Genomic DNA, 16,399 nt, shown 5'->3' on the forward strand with positions numbered 1-16,399 from the left:
AAAGCCTCCATACTCACATATCACATCTTACTACAGTATAATGATCATAGCGCATATATATATATATATATATATATATATATATATATATATGACATTTGACGACCTCCCCATATCCTTAATGACAAGATTTGACTGTCTTGATTGTGTATATCAATAAAAATGTGGGTTGACTAAACTATGAATTATGACTAAAGAAGAACAATTTAGAAAAGAGCTTCAGTGGTTGAAGTAAACACACACCATATAAGCAATTTCATTAAAAAAAATTGTCTTTACAGAAACGTAAATGAAAATTGAAAAAAATTCAGTTAAAAAACAATATTTACTTTCATTAATCATGACCAACTCAGTACCCTCCGTAGCCACATCTCACATACTTTCAAATATAGAAGCCAAAAAAATGGGCTATACTTACAGCACCTTTTTGGTTCTCATTGATTTTACTTTTATGAGATTTTATCCCTTTATGTTGGCTTTATGAGGCCCAAACAGACTGAAAGATTTCTGTAATCTTATAAATTTATTACAACATTACTCATCAGAAAGCTAATTACTATACAACATTGTCTATATTGTAGCTTCTTTGTTTTTTGGGGTTCTCACTGATTTACTTCTATTTATTTACTTTTGGTCATTGTTTTTCTTTTTAATTATTATTATTATTTTTTTTAAAAAAAGTATAAATAGACCAAAAATGTAAATGATATCATTGTGTGGATGATGATTCATTGTGTGGTGAAAGCCTCAGATCCTGTTAGGTTGATGTTTGATTCCAGAGCCATGATTTTCTTTCCTGTTTATTTAAACCACTCTGGTTTTTACTATAAACACATGCCTTATCCTTTATATTCCGTCTGCATGATCTACATACCATAAGGAATCTCTGGCAAGTTCAAGTGCTGCAGTTACTTCCTGTCATTTTTTAAAATGTGTAGTACGTATAATTGTGTGTGTGAGCTGTAACAGCATCCTCCGGCATGTGAGAACAACTCCCCTGGCCAGAGTGTGTTCCTGTTAAAACCCATCTGTGAAATCACACGACTTATTCACTGTGATCTGACAGCAGACCTGCTGCTATTTCCCTCCCACAACCCTCTCTGTCTCTGTCGCTCTCTTAAAATATTCTGGGCGTCTCTGTCTCGCAAAGAAATTCACTTCAATCCGTTAGGCTTTCATTAGCGTTAATGTTGCATGAACAATGTTGATATTAGCACTTGACTGATACGGTTCTGTGAAGGTCGACATGGACTGAACGAGTTCTGCACGGAGGCCTTTGAGCCGTATTATGCGAATTTATTCTTCTGTGCTTTTTTACACTTTTGTGACAAGTGTTTAAATTGTTCAACGTTTACCTCTACCTTTTATTTAAAGGTAGAAAAAACTTCCCTTAGCAACAGTATATGTGGAATTAATGTAATACTGACCAAAAAACTGCCTAATTAAAAGGCACTACACAGAGTTTATTAAAGAGAATACACATTTTATATGTTGCTCCTGTGTTTGGTCTTGTGTTAAATGTGGTCAGTTAATCCATCTTTGCTACTGTTGTGAAACTGAGTACATCACCTTTATGAGATAATTACAGATTGAAAGATTTCAATTTTATTTATATAGCAGCAAATCACAACGACGGTGGCCTCAAGTTTTTTTTTTTAGTTTGTTTTTTTTAATGTACAATATAATACAGAGAAAACCCCAACAATCATATGACCCCCTATGAGCAAGCACATGGCGACTGTGGGAAGGAGAAACACCCTTTAAATAGGAAGAACCAGACTCAAGGAAGGGCAGCCATGTACTACAACTGGTTGTGCAGGGAGGGAAACAGGACATACAGGACAATAATTAGTCGGTAATCTTAAGCACTTATTACAAGATTTCCTACGTGAGCTAAATGTACTAAAAGGGGGTTATGCGCTGACATTTTTTTCTGTAATAATTTTATTTGTTTGTTTTCATAAGTGGACAGATGCATTGATTACGACACACGTGTAGGCATGGACATGTTCTTAAAAGCATTAATAAATTGCTCCATATAAAAAAAACGTTCTTCTGCATATATAAGTAGTCCTGCTTTGTAATGCTAACGACCGAGCACCAATCAGCATCCTCAGTGAGGTCAGACTCAAACTCCAACACTTTGGAGAGCAGTTAGATATGTACTGATAGACAGTATAATGGTCCTTGTTTGGCTCTGCAGCCTCAGTGGCTCGGTGCAGCATTGTGGATCTCCACAACAGAAAACGTCTACCGTTGCCAGCTGGAGTCCAAGATGCTGCGGTCTGTCTAATGATGGGCTGAGAGACTGACTGCAGAGCAAATAACAGCGACTGGTCAGGGGGGGCCAGGATAACTGGTTAGCAGTGACTGGAATTTTAACATGAAGAGCCAGATATTTTCCATTATTAAACCTGTTTCATAAACCTGGCTAACCCCTGCACCACCATGCCACACCCTACACAATATCAATATTTCATTTTTTTAAAAAGCCACACTTATTGTCAAAAGAAAGTCATTGTGGAATATTACAAGTGTATTATCAACAAATTTGAATATACGCAGTATATCCAACCGGGTCATCTGTGCTATGTGAGGAACCTATTGAGCTCTCTGCTATGAATTGTTGAGTTACTCTGTTACTAATTAAATCCATTTTCCATTGCATCAATTAACACGTTTTTTTATGCTTTGCTTCATAAAATCTGGTGTTAATTTGTTGTATTACAGTAATCACTGTTCCATTATTAATATGTAACCGTACGTATCAAATGCTCTAAATCTAATCAGATTATCTGCTTTCACATGGGGTGCTCACAAAAAGCTGTAGCTCATTAAGTAGAAAAGTTTTTGTAATATTTTAGTTCTGCTTCTAAGATAGCATCGTTAGTGGGTCGGTTCATCTATTGCTTTGTACTAAACTGTTAGAGAAATAACAGAATGGATTATTTTTACTAGCTCTACAGAAATTGTTTGTTTGTGCTGCTGTTTTGTTCCCGATACTTCTTTTTTTCTACACGCACATGTAATGCATATGAAGCCTAAGTGCTAACCCATGAAAGAAACTTTATCCTCCCGAGGTGAACAAACAGAAGCTTGTTGACTTTGTAAACCCAGTGCATTTCTCTTTTTGTTACTTGTGTGATAAAGTTTACCAACTTGTGTTTACTGTGGCATTGCTTCTCCTTGTTGCAATGCATTAAAAATCAAATGAGATCTCAAAGATGCAAAAGATTTGAGCCGAAATCTTGAAATGATTAACACAAAGCAACTGGCATGACTTCCTGTCCTAATTTGGAGAAAATCCATCAGAGCATCCTCACATCCCAAAATAGCTTTTTAATTGAGAACGAAGGTGGTGAGGCTGCTTCACAACCCCCGATGGCTTCTAAATGTTCAATAATGCCCATCAGATGATATAGGCCATCATAACTAATTAAACTCAGGTAGCTCTCTGCATTGCATTAGCTACGTTTTCACTGTCCAGTGTGAACCGATGACACACTTTAGTTGTTTTTCACTGAGCAAATAGCAGAGCAATTCATCTGACGCATTTCAAACACAGAGGGCCTGACACAAATTATTATCTTGAGCCTCTTTCATAGAGATTATCCTCCGATAACAGTTAAATAAGAACTAAGTGAACATTAAAGTGACACGAAGTAATCCTTTAAAGAGGGAATAATAAAATATTTCTCCATCAAAATAAAAATTCAGATCATAAGCAGTAAAATACACCTTTATTCAATTCTCTGCCCTCTGGGGCTTTTTTTTGTATTTGTTCTGATATGATCAGTACTGTTGCTTATATTAGTTGATGTGAGCTCACCTTAGGGGTGTTCTCTTGAGAAAAAAGGCTCAGCATCAGCAGCTTTTTCCAAAGTCATAAAACAGGTTGTCATTACCTTCAAAAGCAGCAAACTTTAGCATATTCTCATCTCTGCATTTGCAACAGAATCACTGGCTCTCGCTTGCATGCGTTCACCAACAACTCGCATCCAACCTCTTTAGACTGGAGTCTTTAACGAATTTCTTAAAAGCTACTAAGAGCAAATGTGTTTACTCAATAAAACCGATTTTAATTTAACACAAAACTGTTTCAGATTTCGATGTTGCTGGAAAGAAGCCACAAATTGTAAAATGTGGATGCTTCATACATGTAAACACAGCAGCACAGACAGTTTCACAGTGTGCAGCAAACATCAGTGTGACCTAGTCAGTACATGACCCAATATGAGATATAGCCACAATCTCAGAGTGCCGCCCTCATTTTCATTTCGAGATGTTTTTGGTGCTTTTAAGATGACCTCTTGTGCTCATTTTCATCTTTATATTTTTATTATTGGATTGTATTTGAGCAGCTTTGCTTGATTCACAGTTAACTGGGCCTAAGTGATGATAATAGAGAGAGAGTTGAAGGCACCACAGACAACTAGTCATACCTTTTATAATTCTTTGAAATCTGCCTGAAGGGTGAATATGTTGTTGATGCATGATAATATGAAGCTGTCATAAAAAATTGAATGTCTGCTCAGAGCCTCACAGCCACTGTCTGATGACAATTTTTTTATCCCTAGGATATGAGAGGATATAATATTGTAGAAACTGTAACACCTGATTACTTGCACATATGCTCCTCCCCCTTTATGCTAACATTCTTCTGATTGGTTGCCCCTCTCAAGCTGAAAGTTTGAACAGCACATGGGGCGGGACTTGGTGTGCCTGAGATGAGCATATTTAAGGATATGCACTCTCACTGACGTCATACAGAACAAGAAATAGAGGAAATGTTCAGAGCAGTCTGCATGGATAACTTGCACACTGTTGTTCAGCTCATTATTTGAAACTTTGGCCTTGTTTAACATTAGTGTCCATCACTGTAAAAGCATACATCTTATAGAAAACACGGAAAAAAAGGGTGCCGGATCATCATGCCGGATTCGTTCATTTGCTAACTAATGCCACAAAAAGTACAGTGTCAAGCTGAAGCTCCTTCCGGGATGCTAGCGTTTACATTCTTCATTTCTGAAATGTCTCATGTGTCTGCTCTAGTACATCTGTGCAATATGTCTACACACTAAATGCAGTAAACCCTGACGATGGGCGTGCTTGTTTGATGGTTCAGATAGACGGTGGTGTCTGTTTGTGCGACTGATGGGACTGAAAGATAATAGGCATGAAAACAGAGGACGAGAGGGAGGAGGAGGGAGCGCTTGTGCTTAAGAAGTGTGCTCAGGGAGTAGACGAGGGGATGTGATTTAACATCAGTCTAATATAAAATGGCAGAAATGAAGGAAAAGCGTAATAGGTCAATTTCGAAGAGTTGATAAAGATTTCTTTAGTCGTCTACAGACCAACTTTATGAAGAAAAATAAGAAACACATTTCTTTTTGCACTCAGATGATTACATTTTAAAAGCTAGAAGGATAATAGTGCAGTAAAGGCTAATGCCCTTGCACTTTTAAAGAAAGGAATTCAGTTCAGATTTTGTTTCCTTTGCTCCTCCAAGTTTTATAAAATTCTGCTTGTCCTGCATAATCACACACACACACCCCATGACTCAACTCAAGTTGTTGAATGCATGAAATATGAGCTGTTACAAGCTTCAACATTTTAAGTGTCTGAAAGCTCCTTTTAGACCTTTGTACTAATGCTAATTTGCCTGTAAAGACACATTTGATGCTCGCTCTGCGGTTTCTTTCCTCAGTGTTTAAAACACTTCAGGCCAACTATCGATTCCATGAATCAAACAGCATCTGAAGGATCACATTGACCGTTAACTGCTGTTCAGTGCACGTTGTCTCCTCAGAGTTCTAACTCAACCTGTGCGACCTCTGCTAACAAACGAGCGCACAGACTCAAAAACACACCTCAGGGGGGCGCTTATATAACTAGCACACAGATTTGGAGGGGGGGGGGGTGCAGGGAGGTGGAGAAAATAAGATGGGGTCAGAGCAAAACTGAATCAGGAGAAACCTGCAGAGAAATTACATTTTAAACTGTGTGAATAAAAGTTGGCACTTTAAGCTGGTTTCATTTAAAGACACCAGGGTTTTGATGTAATCACTGCATTATCTTAACTATGTAAGCAAGAATGTTGATTGTGTTTGTCTGCATTCGTGTGTTCATCATTTCATGTGATTAAATCAGCTGCTGTATGAAATTCATTCACATGCGCAAAGTTGTTGTGTCTTAAAAAAGCTTTTGCAAAATGTAAATTGCAGTATTTTGACGGGCTGATGGGGTTACACAGGTTGTGCAATTTCTCCAGTTGCAACCCAACTTGGGTTGGGTACCTGGATGAATATCACCGACTGTGTTAACATTTTTAATTTTAATTAACTTATTTAAATGGTATGTCCCTTTGAGAATCCAACTAGGTAAATAATTAACTTAAGTTCTTCCTTTTTGTATTGTTTCGCTACAGTAGAATAGAATAGAATAGAATAGAATAGAATAGAATAGCCCTGTATTGTCATTGTACATGTACAATGAAATTATGAAGAGTCGTCTACAGACATTTATCGAGATTCCAAATGTATTAGCAAATTAGCAAATGTAGTTCCATTGCAAACTGTGCTGTGTTGTGCTGTGGTTTCTGGGCTTTAAGGTGCATCAGTTCCTGTTTGGTAGGCATGTGAGAAGTGTAACCCAATCAGGAGTGACTTGTATTAAAGAAAGAGCACACACATTGAATGTGCAGCCACATAAACACACTTCGTCAACCAAAAACGTTTCCCAACAAATTACTGGATTACTGTGCAGGCCAATCTACACATTACACCTCATGAAGCTCCCGGTGCACAGATGATGTGCTGATGTTAATGCCAGCACTTGGTGACCCTGCTCTATAACTATAACCACTTCCAGCCTGCAATAACATCACTTAAAGTTGATCGTGAAATATCAAGGATGGCAAAACGTTCACGAACTGGCGTGTTACAACTATGGGATTACAGCACTTGAATACATTTGGTGCTTTAGAAAGACCCATTCGTTCACAAATGTTTGCAAAGGTAGTCGTGTGACAATGGGACTGAATGCACCTGAATTCAAATACTAACTCGTTACCCCTTGAAAGCCTATGAGGAGTAGCTCTTGAAGCTCAGACCAGTCAGCGACTCCTAAGTAACCACTGGTCTCTAGGAAATACAAGTTTACAAGTGTTTGCAGACAAATCAGTGTCTTCAATGCAAACTACAGGGGACTGAAGCAACATGAGAGCAACCAAAGAATCCTCTTTGCAACAGGCAATATATATTTTTCCCTGGTGGCCGCAGGTTGGCAGGGGGGACTGGTCTCTGTGACTCATGCCTGAATTATCCTTCAGTAGGAAATCTATGTTGTAACTTACGACGTAGCCAGAAACCTGTCTTAACCCCACGCCGTAACCCTCCATGCCAGAGTCTTTGCAGGGTGTATCGACCCAATGTGTAGTTACATTTTCAGGAGGTACAGGTCAGGTTGAGAGGAAGAGTGGGGTTAAAGATCGTAGGGTTAAGAGGTTAAGAGGGTTAAAATCATAGGTTGTGGTGTAAGTTTCCCCCGAAGCATAATTCAAGCTCTAGGTCTAAGCTATTGTTTCACGCTGATAATTTATAAGCACATAATATCCCAACCTATTTGTTTATTTAACAAGTCCTTCACTCAACTCTTCCATCAGTTGTCCTTGCAAATTGCCACCAACAAGAACGGAGAGAGCAGCGGGGAACTTTTCATCATAATGCCCATCGGCTAAATTTAGCAGCACAAGGCTAACATTAAATGTTAACACAGCTCAATGAAGTCATTTTACTTTATAAAGCTCACTTTCTGATCTACAGAAGCAGACTTCTTGTGAAAATCCCTCCTCACTATCACCTCCTCCTTTTCTTAAACCCCCTACATCTCATCTCTTCAACCTCCATCTTCCTCCCTACTTCACCACATTAATCTCTCATTAGCAGCCTCCCTCCCCCCTTTTCCTCTACATCCTTTCTTCCTCCACCAGCCATAATACACACACATACACACAAGCGTTCACCGCTGAAAGGTCTGTATATTTTCACCCATGCGGAAGTATCCTCAGACAAATGAGGGGCACAGGCAGCCATTTAAAGGGCAGCACCACAGTGCAGAAGAGCCCCTCTGAACAGAGCCCATGGACGGAGAGATAACGGACATAAATAGGACTAACATGCTGCACACTCAGATTGTGTACAGGCATGCCTAAAACACAAATGGAACAGCTTTTTCATGCTTAAAGACAGCCAAGGAAAGCAAGTGTTCAGGTGTTAGCAGCAGAGAAAATGTAGGTTCTACTGCGCAGCTTGAGCGCATATAAGAGGAAGAGGCTGCTTGCTATCTGGATCTGGAGTGACTCAGAGCACCATGCTGAATACAAATGACTTGATGCAGATTAGGATGTCAGTGTTTCAATGAAGGCAAAGGCAGGGGCAGCATGTAGGAGGTCATATTAACCCCTTCCGCCCACACACACGCCTTTGAAAGCCTTTGTCTTGCTTGATGGTTAAGAGGTTACCACGGAACGCATAACAAAGATCGGCCGCACGAATGAAGTGCAGATAAAAAGGTAGCACACACCGCCGAAGACTCCGCAGCTGCTCAGAGGCATATTGATTCATTTTCATTTTTTCTACATGAACTTGTGAGAGTCTAGATTTAATTTGAAGCTGATAATGCACACGTAGGGATCTAATACTCACTTTCACTCTAACTGGGCACCTCAATTACATAGTGCCCTCCACTGCTGGGGGGTTAATTTATTCAATATCCTTTTTCCATCCAAACCCAATCACTCTGCTGTCTACGACATAAAAAAAAATCTCACCTTTTCCCCTCAGTTCACCCAACTCTTCTATCCAACAATCTGCACGTGAAGTTATTAAAGGAATACATACGAGTGTTGGGAGGTTCATGTTTTAAACTAAAACACACTAAAGTAAGACACACAGCCACTTATGCAATATTTTGCTAATTCCATGAAGCAACTTCCAACAGGGCCTAAGCATTTAAATATTTTTCTAATAATATTATACTCACAAATTTAAATATTTTAAAATCTATAAACTACTCAAAGTAGATCCAATCTGACAAAGCACAGAAATTCCTAATATCTCCCGTCTCACTCCAAATACTCAGTCAGGACTCCTTGGCATTACATTGACTTCTGTATTGTGAAGAGGTGTATTAACAGTTGAAGAGGCAGTGTGACCGAAACTAAACAAAATGAAACTAAATAAAACACAAAGCACCATGCAGGACACATACTGCTTTCTTTCAAGCTATTGTAAACATTGCCACAGTTACTGTATCAAGGCTCTGAAAAACTGAGGGCTTGTGTGTACATCCAGTGCAAATGCTTAACTGATTTCTTCTGTTTTTCTGAAACTCTAATGAAGGCCTGTCCTTAACAGGGGGAAATTATTTATTTATTTATTTATTTTAAATATCAAACGTAAATATCAAACAAATTTCCGTTTGGAATCACTTTTCAAATAAAGAAAACTTTTGACCCTGATTTAGCTCCATCTAAAAACTGGTCAGGCTCAAGCACTAGAGACTGGTCAGCAACTGCTTGCAGTCTGTCCTCGTTAGGCAAAAATGTATATTCTGCGGCCAGCTGTTAGTGTTTTTTTGCAAAACTGCTTTGGTTGCCAGGGTATTGTCTATCAGTTCATAAACCCATCAGCAAAGTCTTTACTGAGGTCACAGAGAAAGCTAGCGACTTCTTTATAGACGTATTTTTGAAACACAGAGCCCCCTGCTGACCATAAGAAAGAATGCAGATTTGGGGCTGACACAATATGTTCATCTTTGTGTACAGTCTGTGTAACATAAATAATTGGCTCAGTTTAAACTGTGAGATCCATTACCGGATGCTTTTAGTGAATTTGTGATATTAATAAATCATAAAAGATTCCAAACCTGAACTGTCACTGTAGTGGCGGCACTCCGTCTCTATTTCACTCTTCTGTACCACCTTTAGGAGTCAGTCCGGCAACATGCATTTGAACGCGAGCAAGTCCAGGTACTTTTCTTGCGTTAAAGATGTTTATTGGAACTTTTCATTTACATGGCAAGACTCGGTCAAAAAAACTGTGTTGCTTCCAGCTTATCCGACTCCCCAACTACGGAATTACAGTGTGCCGGAAGCCCAAAATACTAAAAAGCGCATTAGAATGTTGCACTTCTATATTCTATGCCTTTAACAAAAAAAACACTTTGAAACCAACTAGAAATCACACTCCCAACATCAAACATGCATATCTCTCCTCCAATCATTTTACAAGTACCAATAAAATTAACTTTTAATTGGCTCTTACAGTCACCTTACATAAAATCCCGGGTGTTCTTCCAGTGCACTCTCAGCTTGTCAGCAACAAAAAAGACTTTTGCTTTCACGTCTGTTCCTCATTTCATTCCCCTTCCTTTTGGAGAATCTGTGCTTAATAAATAATCCTGCAAAGCACTTCTGATGCTAAATCTCCTCGGTGACGTATTTCTCTAACCTACTCTGTTGTGCTGGAAGCAGATGGACTAGCCCAACCTCTTAAGAACTGCATTTGTCACATTGCCTTTGTTTTCCATCTATTCTTACTAATGATGTGCAGAGACTGCTGTCAGAAACACCTGGACGTTCTTACTGACTTTCAGTGTGAGAGGGACAAATGGCTTAGACGCCATTCAGGTTCAAGGACTCGGGACGCTAACGGAGCAACTGACTGTCCTGAACTTTAACACATGACCAGGGGTGGCACTGTGACAACAAGGCAGGGAGCCATGAAATGATCATGCTGGCCCAGTGCTTTATAATAAATCAGGCAGTCTGTTGCTTTGGCATTGTGCTTCCATCCTTCCCACACATTTAACAATAGGATTTTTCACACTTAAAGGTGGTTTACCAAAAACTCACCAGGTTATAGGCGGCTCATTGAGGCTCAGGCCCATCCAGAAAGGTCGCTATAGTTTTTTTTTTATAGATAGATAGACAGAGATATTTTTTCAGTGTTTGTACAGATTACCATAGAAAAGATGCCCTTCATAGAAAAGTGTCAAACCTTGAAGCAGATGGGTTAAAGCAGCAGAAGACCACAATGGCTATAATTCATACAGGCTCAAAACTGGACAATAAGAGAGTGGTCTGATCAGAGATGGGCAGTAAAGTGTTACAAGTAACGTATTACTGTAATCTGATTACTTTTTCAAGTAACAATTAAAGTAAGGGATTTCTGTTGCAAAAAAAGGAATTACTGTTACTCTCCTGTAGGTACACTGCGTTACTGCGTTATTAAACCGTGATTTTGCTTGTGAGAGTGTCTCATGACAATGACGTACGAGTGTGCAACATCTGTGGCAGCAACAGACGTGTGTAGATCAACAATGGATAATATGGAGTGTGGGAGAGAGTACGACCATGCAGCGTTTAAAGCGTGGAAGTACTGACATCACTTTGAGTTTGATTCTGTAAAAAGTGACAAAAACATAAGCATCTTCTGTACACTCCGCGTGGGAAGAAAACGTCTTTCTACAGCGAAAACTTAAACTTCAAATCTGAGCAAGCGCCCAGCACGCTGCCACGGGAATGTAAAATTCACAGAGAAACCCCCGGATCCTCCCACTGACATGACCGCTGCAGCATCGGGTAAACCTCCAACGGGCCTCACTTCGGCTAAACAGGTAAAAATAGATTGAAGAGCGACAGGACTTAGTGCCGCTGAATCTTTGATTTTATTTATTTGATATTTATTTTTTGTTGTGTTTTACTTGCATCTATTTTAAAGAGTAAGTGTAAACACAAAAAATTATTTTATTCTATATACTGGAATATGCAGAAAATAGGTTTAAATGTTAAACACACTTATTCAAGTCAAAGACTGTTGGATATAATTAAATTTTTGCTTAATGCAATGTTCATAAAGTTAAACATTTAAAACAAGTTTTAAAAAGAGACTTTTTCATTTGATTACATTTTATATGATTGATTATGCAGAAAAAATAGAATTGGGCTGAAAGGTCTATTGCTTTATTACGTATTCAGGTTGTGTATCGTGTTTTTAAAAAGTAACTAAGTAATAGAGTAACTAATTACTTTTGAAAGTAATCAGCAAAGTAACAGGATTACTGAGAAGTGATCAGTAATTAGTAACTATTAGTAACTTCTGCTGTTTTCAAGCAACCTGACCAACACTGAGTGTGATGAGTCTTGGTTTCTGTTGCAACACTCAGATAGTAGGATCAGAATTTTTGTGGAAACAACATGAAAGCAGGGACTCATCCTGCCTTATATCAATGTTTTAGGTTGGTCGTTGTGGTGGAGGATATTGTCTTGGAACACGCTGGGCACCTTGGTGTCAGTTGAGCATCGTTTAAACACCACAGCCTACTACAGAGCATTGTTGCTGACCACGCCCATCCCTTCATGACATCATCTGATAGTGTATCCTGCCGGAAGCAGCTATGTCACAAATCTAAAACCAACCCAATTCTTGAACATTACAATGGATTCACTGAACTCAAATGGATTCCACAGTCATCAGATCTCAGTCTAACAGAGCACCTTTGGGATGAGTTGCATTATGGATGTGCAGCTGACAAATCTGAAGCAACTGTGTGAGGCTAGAAAGTCAATATGGACCAAAACATCTGAGCAATGTGGCCAGCGAGTGTATTTGTAAGGAGCTAGTTATTGTTTCATGGAGAAACGTATTAGTAAATTTCCTGGAATGTATTTGACAAGTAATCTACAAAGGCTCATTTGCTGGCAGAGGTCCAGCTTTCCTCCACAGAGTTGAGCTCTGCAAATAAATCCTCATGCTGCTGGAGACTGTGGATACCACTGCCACAACACAGAGTCTAACAAATGTCTTGACCATTTGTTTCATTTGTTAAAGATAATTATACGGCAGTGATGCAATTAACTTGCTATTGATACATTACCGTTTTTTTGCTGTATAAATGATTAAAAGATATATTTTTTAGTGGCTGTCACTAACACTAGTAACCCCACTGTGAATAATAAGGAGGTTAAACTGTAAATCAAACAAATGCAGGAGAATTTATCAGAGCGTCTGGGTCTACCGAATGATCATCAATGACAATGGGAACATACAACAACATTTGTCCTCGGCTTCCCACCAATTATCCCCATCAGCCTTCCTGACAGCAGCACAGCGAGCCACTGAATGGACTAATCTCTCTTCACAAATTAGCTCAGTCTCTCATCTCCTCTTCCCAAACGTACGCTATGCCCTTAAACGCCACATGGTCACACTGCCTATTCATAACCATTATCTCCTTTGGTAATGGAGAAAAAAAAGGGGCTGAGAAGAAAAAAGGAATAAAGACACTGAGAAATGTAAAACGGGAGGTGAAAACTGGCAATGTGGTTCGATCTCAGATTCCCCGCTGCCCCTGAGCTATCAGAGCCATTGATTGGTTCATGTAATTCTGCTCTGATTCGGCTTGGCCAATCAATGGACTGCAGACCGACTTCCTGTGACTGTGCAGCCATTAAAGTGAAGGTGAAAATCCCATAGTTTCATACACTTTACTCCCGTCCGTGCCTTTTTTATACGTCCAAGAATCTTCTCTTCCTGCATTCTCATTCAAAGAGTTGCTTCTCTTCACACTGCAGTCATTGACTGAGTGGATACAAAAGATGGTGTAAAATAATACAAGAAACTGTGGATGAATTTCTGAAATGAAGATGTCACATTCTACAAATATTGGTCTCTTTTATCTCAGAGCAGCTTCTTTTGTCCAAATACTGACATTTTTCACACATCCACAAGGTTCCTTCACTTGAATGTATTATTTAATAAAATTACTCACTTTAGATCCTGAACTTAAACAGTGTATATATTTAAGTATTTTTTAAGTATTTTTAAACCAAACCCACAACATTATCAAAATATTTATGTATCCCTACAAACTGCTTTAAAATATTACAGTATTGTCTGCTGCAAACCTCCATTCGCTTATTTTGCTTATTCAGTTCTTGTGCCTACTTCTCTTCATTTTAATTTGCAGTATTCTGTCCGCTGCTCGCATAGCTCGTTTCCCCACAGAGATCAATACAGCTTCATCTTCTGTAATTTCAGCTCATTAATAGGCAAAATCTTGTGGATGCATTGGTTTTAGTTTTAAATGTATTTGAGCTTAATGCTCTGTCAGCATGGCTTCGGTGATCCTCCACAGAGAACTGAAAAATATAATGTTACAGAAGGAAAGCAGAGCTTCTCGTTTATTTGTGGAGCAGGACGAGCGAAGTACAGAACAGATAAACCTACGGATGTTTTCAGGCTCTCAGGACATTGTATGAAGATCACCTTTGCACATGTCACGCACAGCAGGTGCAGGTAACTCACCTTGTTTGTCTTCTAACTGTTGGAAGCGCTTTGTACTTTGTACAAGGGAACCAGCAGGTTAAAGACCAGCTGGTTCAGACCACTTTTACAGTATAACACAGCAATATTATTAAAATTATTTCTTGCATCACCCAGCATGCTGTTCAGGAGTGTTATTTTATAGACGTGCAGTTAAGAGTGTTGCACGTAGTTTATCTTTATTTGGTTTATTGATGTCTGTGCTGTTGAAAACAGTTAACAGTTGTTATAAAGTTTGCATTTTACAGTTAATGTGCGTCCTCTCTCAGTCCCTCTACTGGCAAATTATATAATACATAAAAACTCGAAATGTCACTGTGGGTAAATATTGTCTTTTCTCAGGCATAAAATTAAGAGTGGCTTAATGTTTAGCACTAATACGAGTCTGTCAAGATTCCTTTTTAATACATTACTATTGTTGTTGTTATTATTAGGGGGTTTCCACTTTAATTAGATGCCACACAGAGAAGAGGGGGATTGAGAGTGGAGGAAGATGCACAGCAAAGAACATCTGGTCCGACTCAAACCTGAGCACTTAGCCCTGTGGCTTATGGTTACCGCCGCAACCCAGTGAGCTAAAATAGTACCATGTAGCAAAATTTCTACACTTTTTTTGCTTTAGTACAGTCCAATTCTTCTTTCACAGCAGGAGATTATCCAACTCCATCTCACTCATCCTTAGCATCCTCTTCTGTTGCACCAACCCTCTGCATGTCCTCCTTCACTACATCCACGAATCTTCTTTGTGGTCTTCCTCTTTTCCTCCAACATACCTACAATCCCACCTCTTTACTTCGTCTCCAGACCATTCAACCTGAGCTGTCCCTCTGATGTACTCATTTCTAATCTCGTCCCAGTGAAAATCTGAACATCTGCAGCAGAGCCTCCTGCCTTTTTGTCAACGTCACCATCTCCAAACCACACATCACGGCAGCTCTCACTGCCATCTTGTAAACCTTCACTTTCACACCTGCTGCTGTCCTTCTGTCACAAATGACCCCAGATACTTGTCTCCACCCACTCCACACTGCCTTCAATCTCTTCTTCACCTCTAATGTGAAGAAGCAATGGACCACTGTCCATTGCTTTGGATTGTTGACACCGGATTTTTAACTAATACACCATCATTATGCATGCATCTTCGCACAGGTCTCCCTCTCATTCACACACATGTATTCTGTCTCACTTCTACTGACTTTCATTCCAGAGCATGCTCCAGACTGCTCCCTACTCTCACTGCAGATGTCATCTGTGAACATCATAGTGCAGACACTCCTGCCTGACCTCATCTGTCAATCTGTCCATCCCCACTGCTAAAAGTACATTGTATTACTGCTATTTTGTCATAATGTTATCTAATCCCATTGCAAAAAAACAAAAACATCCATAGTTGTCTCAGAAACCTTTTGTAAATGATATTTAGTGAGAACAGACTATGTATCAGTGCGTATATCGAAAACAGAGACCACTTTTAACTGATTTGGAGTCATTTTCAGGGGCCAGTTCACCCAAATGTGAAAATTAAAAACCGTGGAATTTAGAAGCTTAGGGGAAACGGGAGCTTGAAATTATCATGCAAAATTAAAATGTAAGACAAAATACCTCAGGGTGTTTCAAAACATTTAACTCTCTTTATCTGATCACAGAATTTCGGAGCCTTCTCTGGTCATCACACTCACACACAGATGGATACGATTCACCCCCTCCATTACCAAAACAAACATAAAAGCACTTCATTGTCTGCTTAATTTAGTCATTGATTTTTTTCAACACCAGATCACACCACGGATAGTAGGAGACGTCAGGCTGAAGTGTTTTATGGTCTTTGCGGGAACCCCCACCATCCCTGCAGACACACACACACACACACACTCGGGCTGAGGAGAGAGTGAGAAAAGGGGAAAAAAGAAGATGCTACCCCAGGGATCATCACTAAAAATCACTGCCTACTACTGTTAGGAGATCTAACCATGGGAGTGTGTGAGTGATTATTGTTTGTGTGTAAAGCTTCT

The 16,399-nt window shown here is 39.3% G+C and overlaps 1 protein-coding gene across 5 annotated transcripts in view; it reads right to left on the minus strand.

The window, feature by feature from the left end:
- LOC146510394 (glutamate receptor 4) overlaps window positions 1-16,399 on the minus strand; it is a 173,526-nt gene that overhangs the window by 150,538 nt on the left and 6,589 nt on the right. The window lies entirely within an intron of this gene.

Source organism: Neolamprologus multifasciatus, chromosome 10 (genome assembly GCF_963576455.1).
Source record: "Neolamprologus multifasciatus chromosome 10, fNeoMul1.2, whole genome shotgun sequence".
Taxonomy (NCBI): Eukaryota; Metazoa; Chordata; class Actinopteri; order Cichliformes; family Cichlidae; genus Neolamprologus; species Neolamprologus multifasciatus.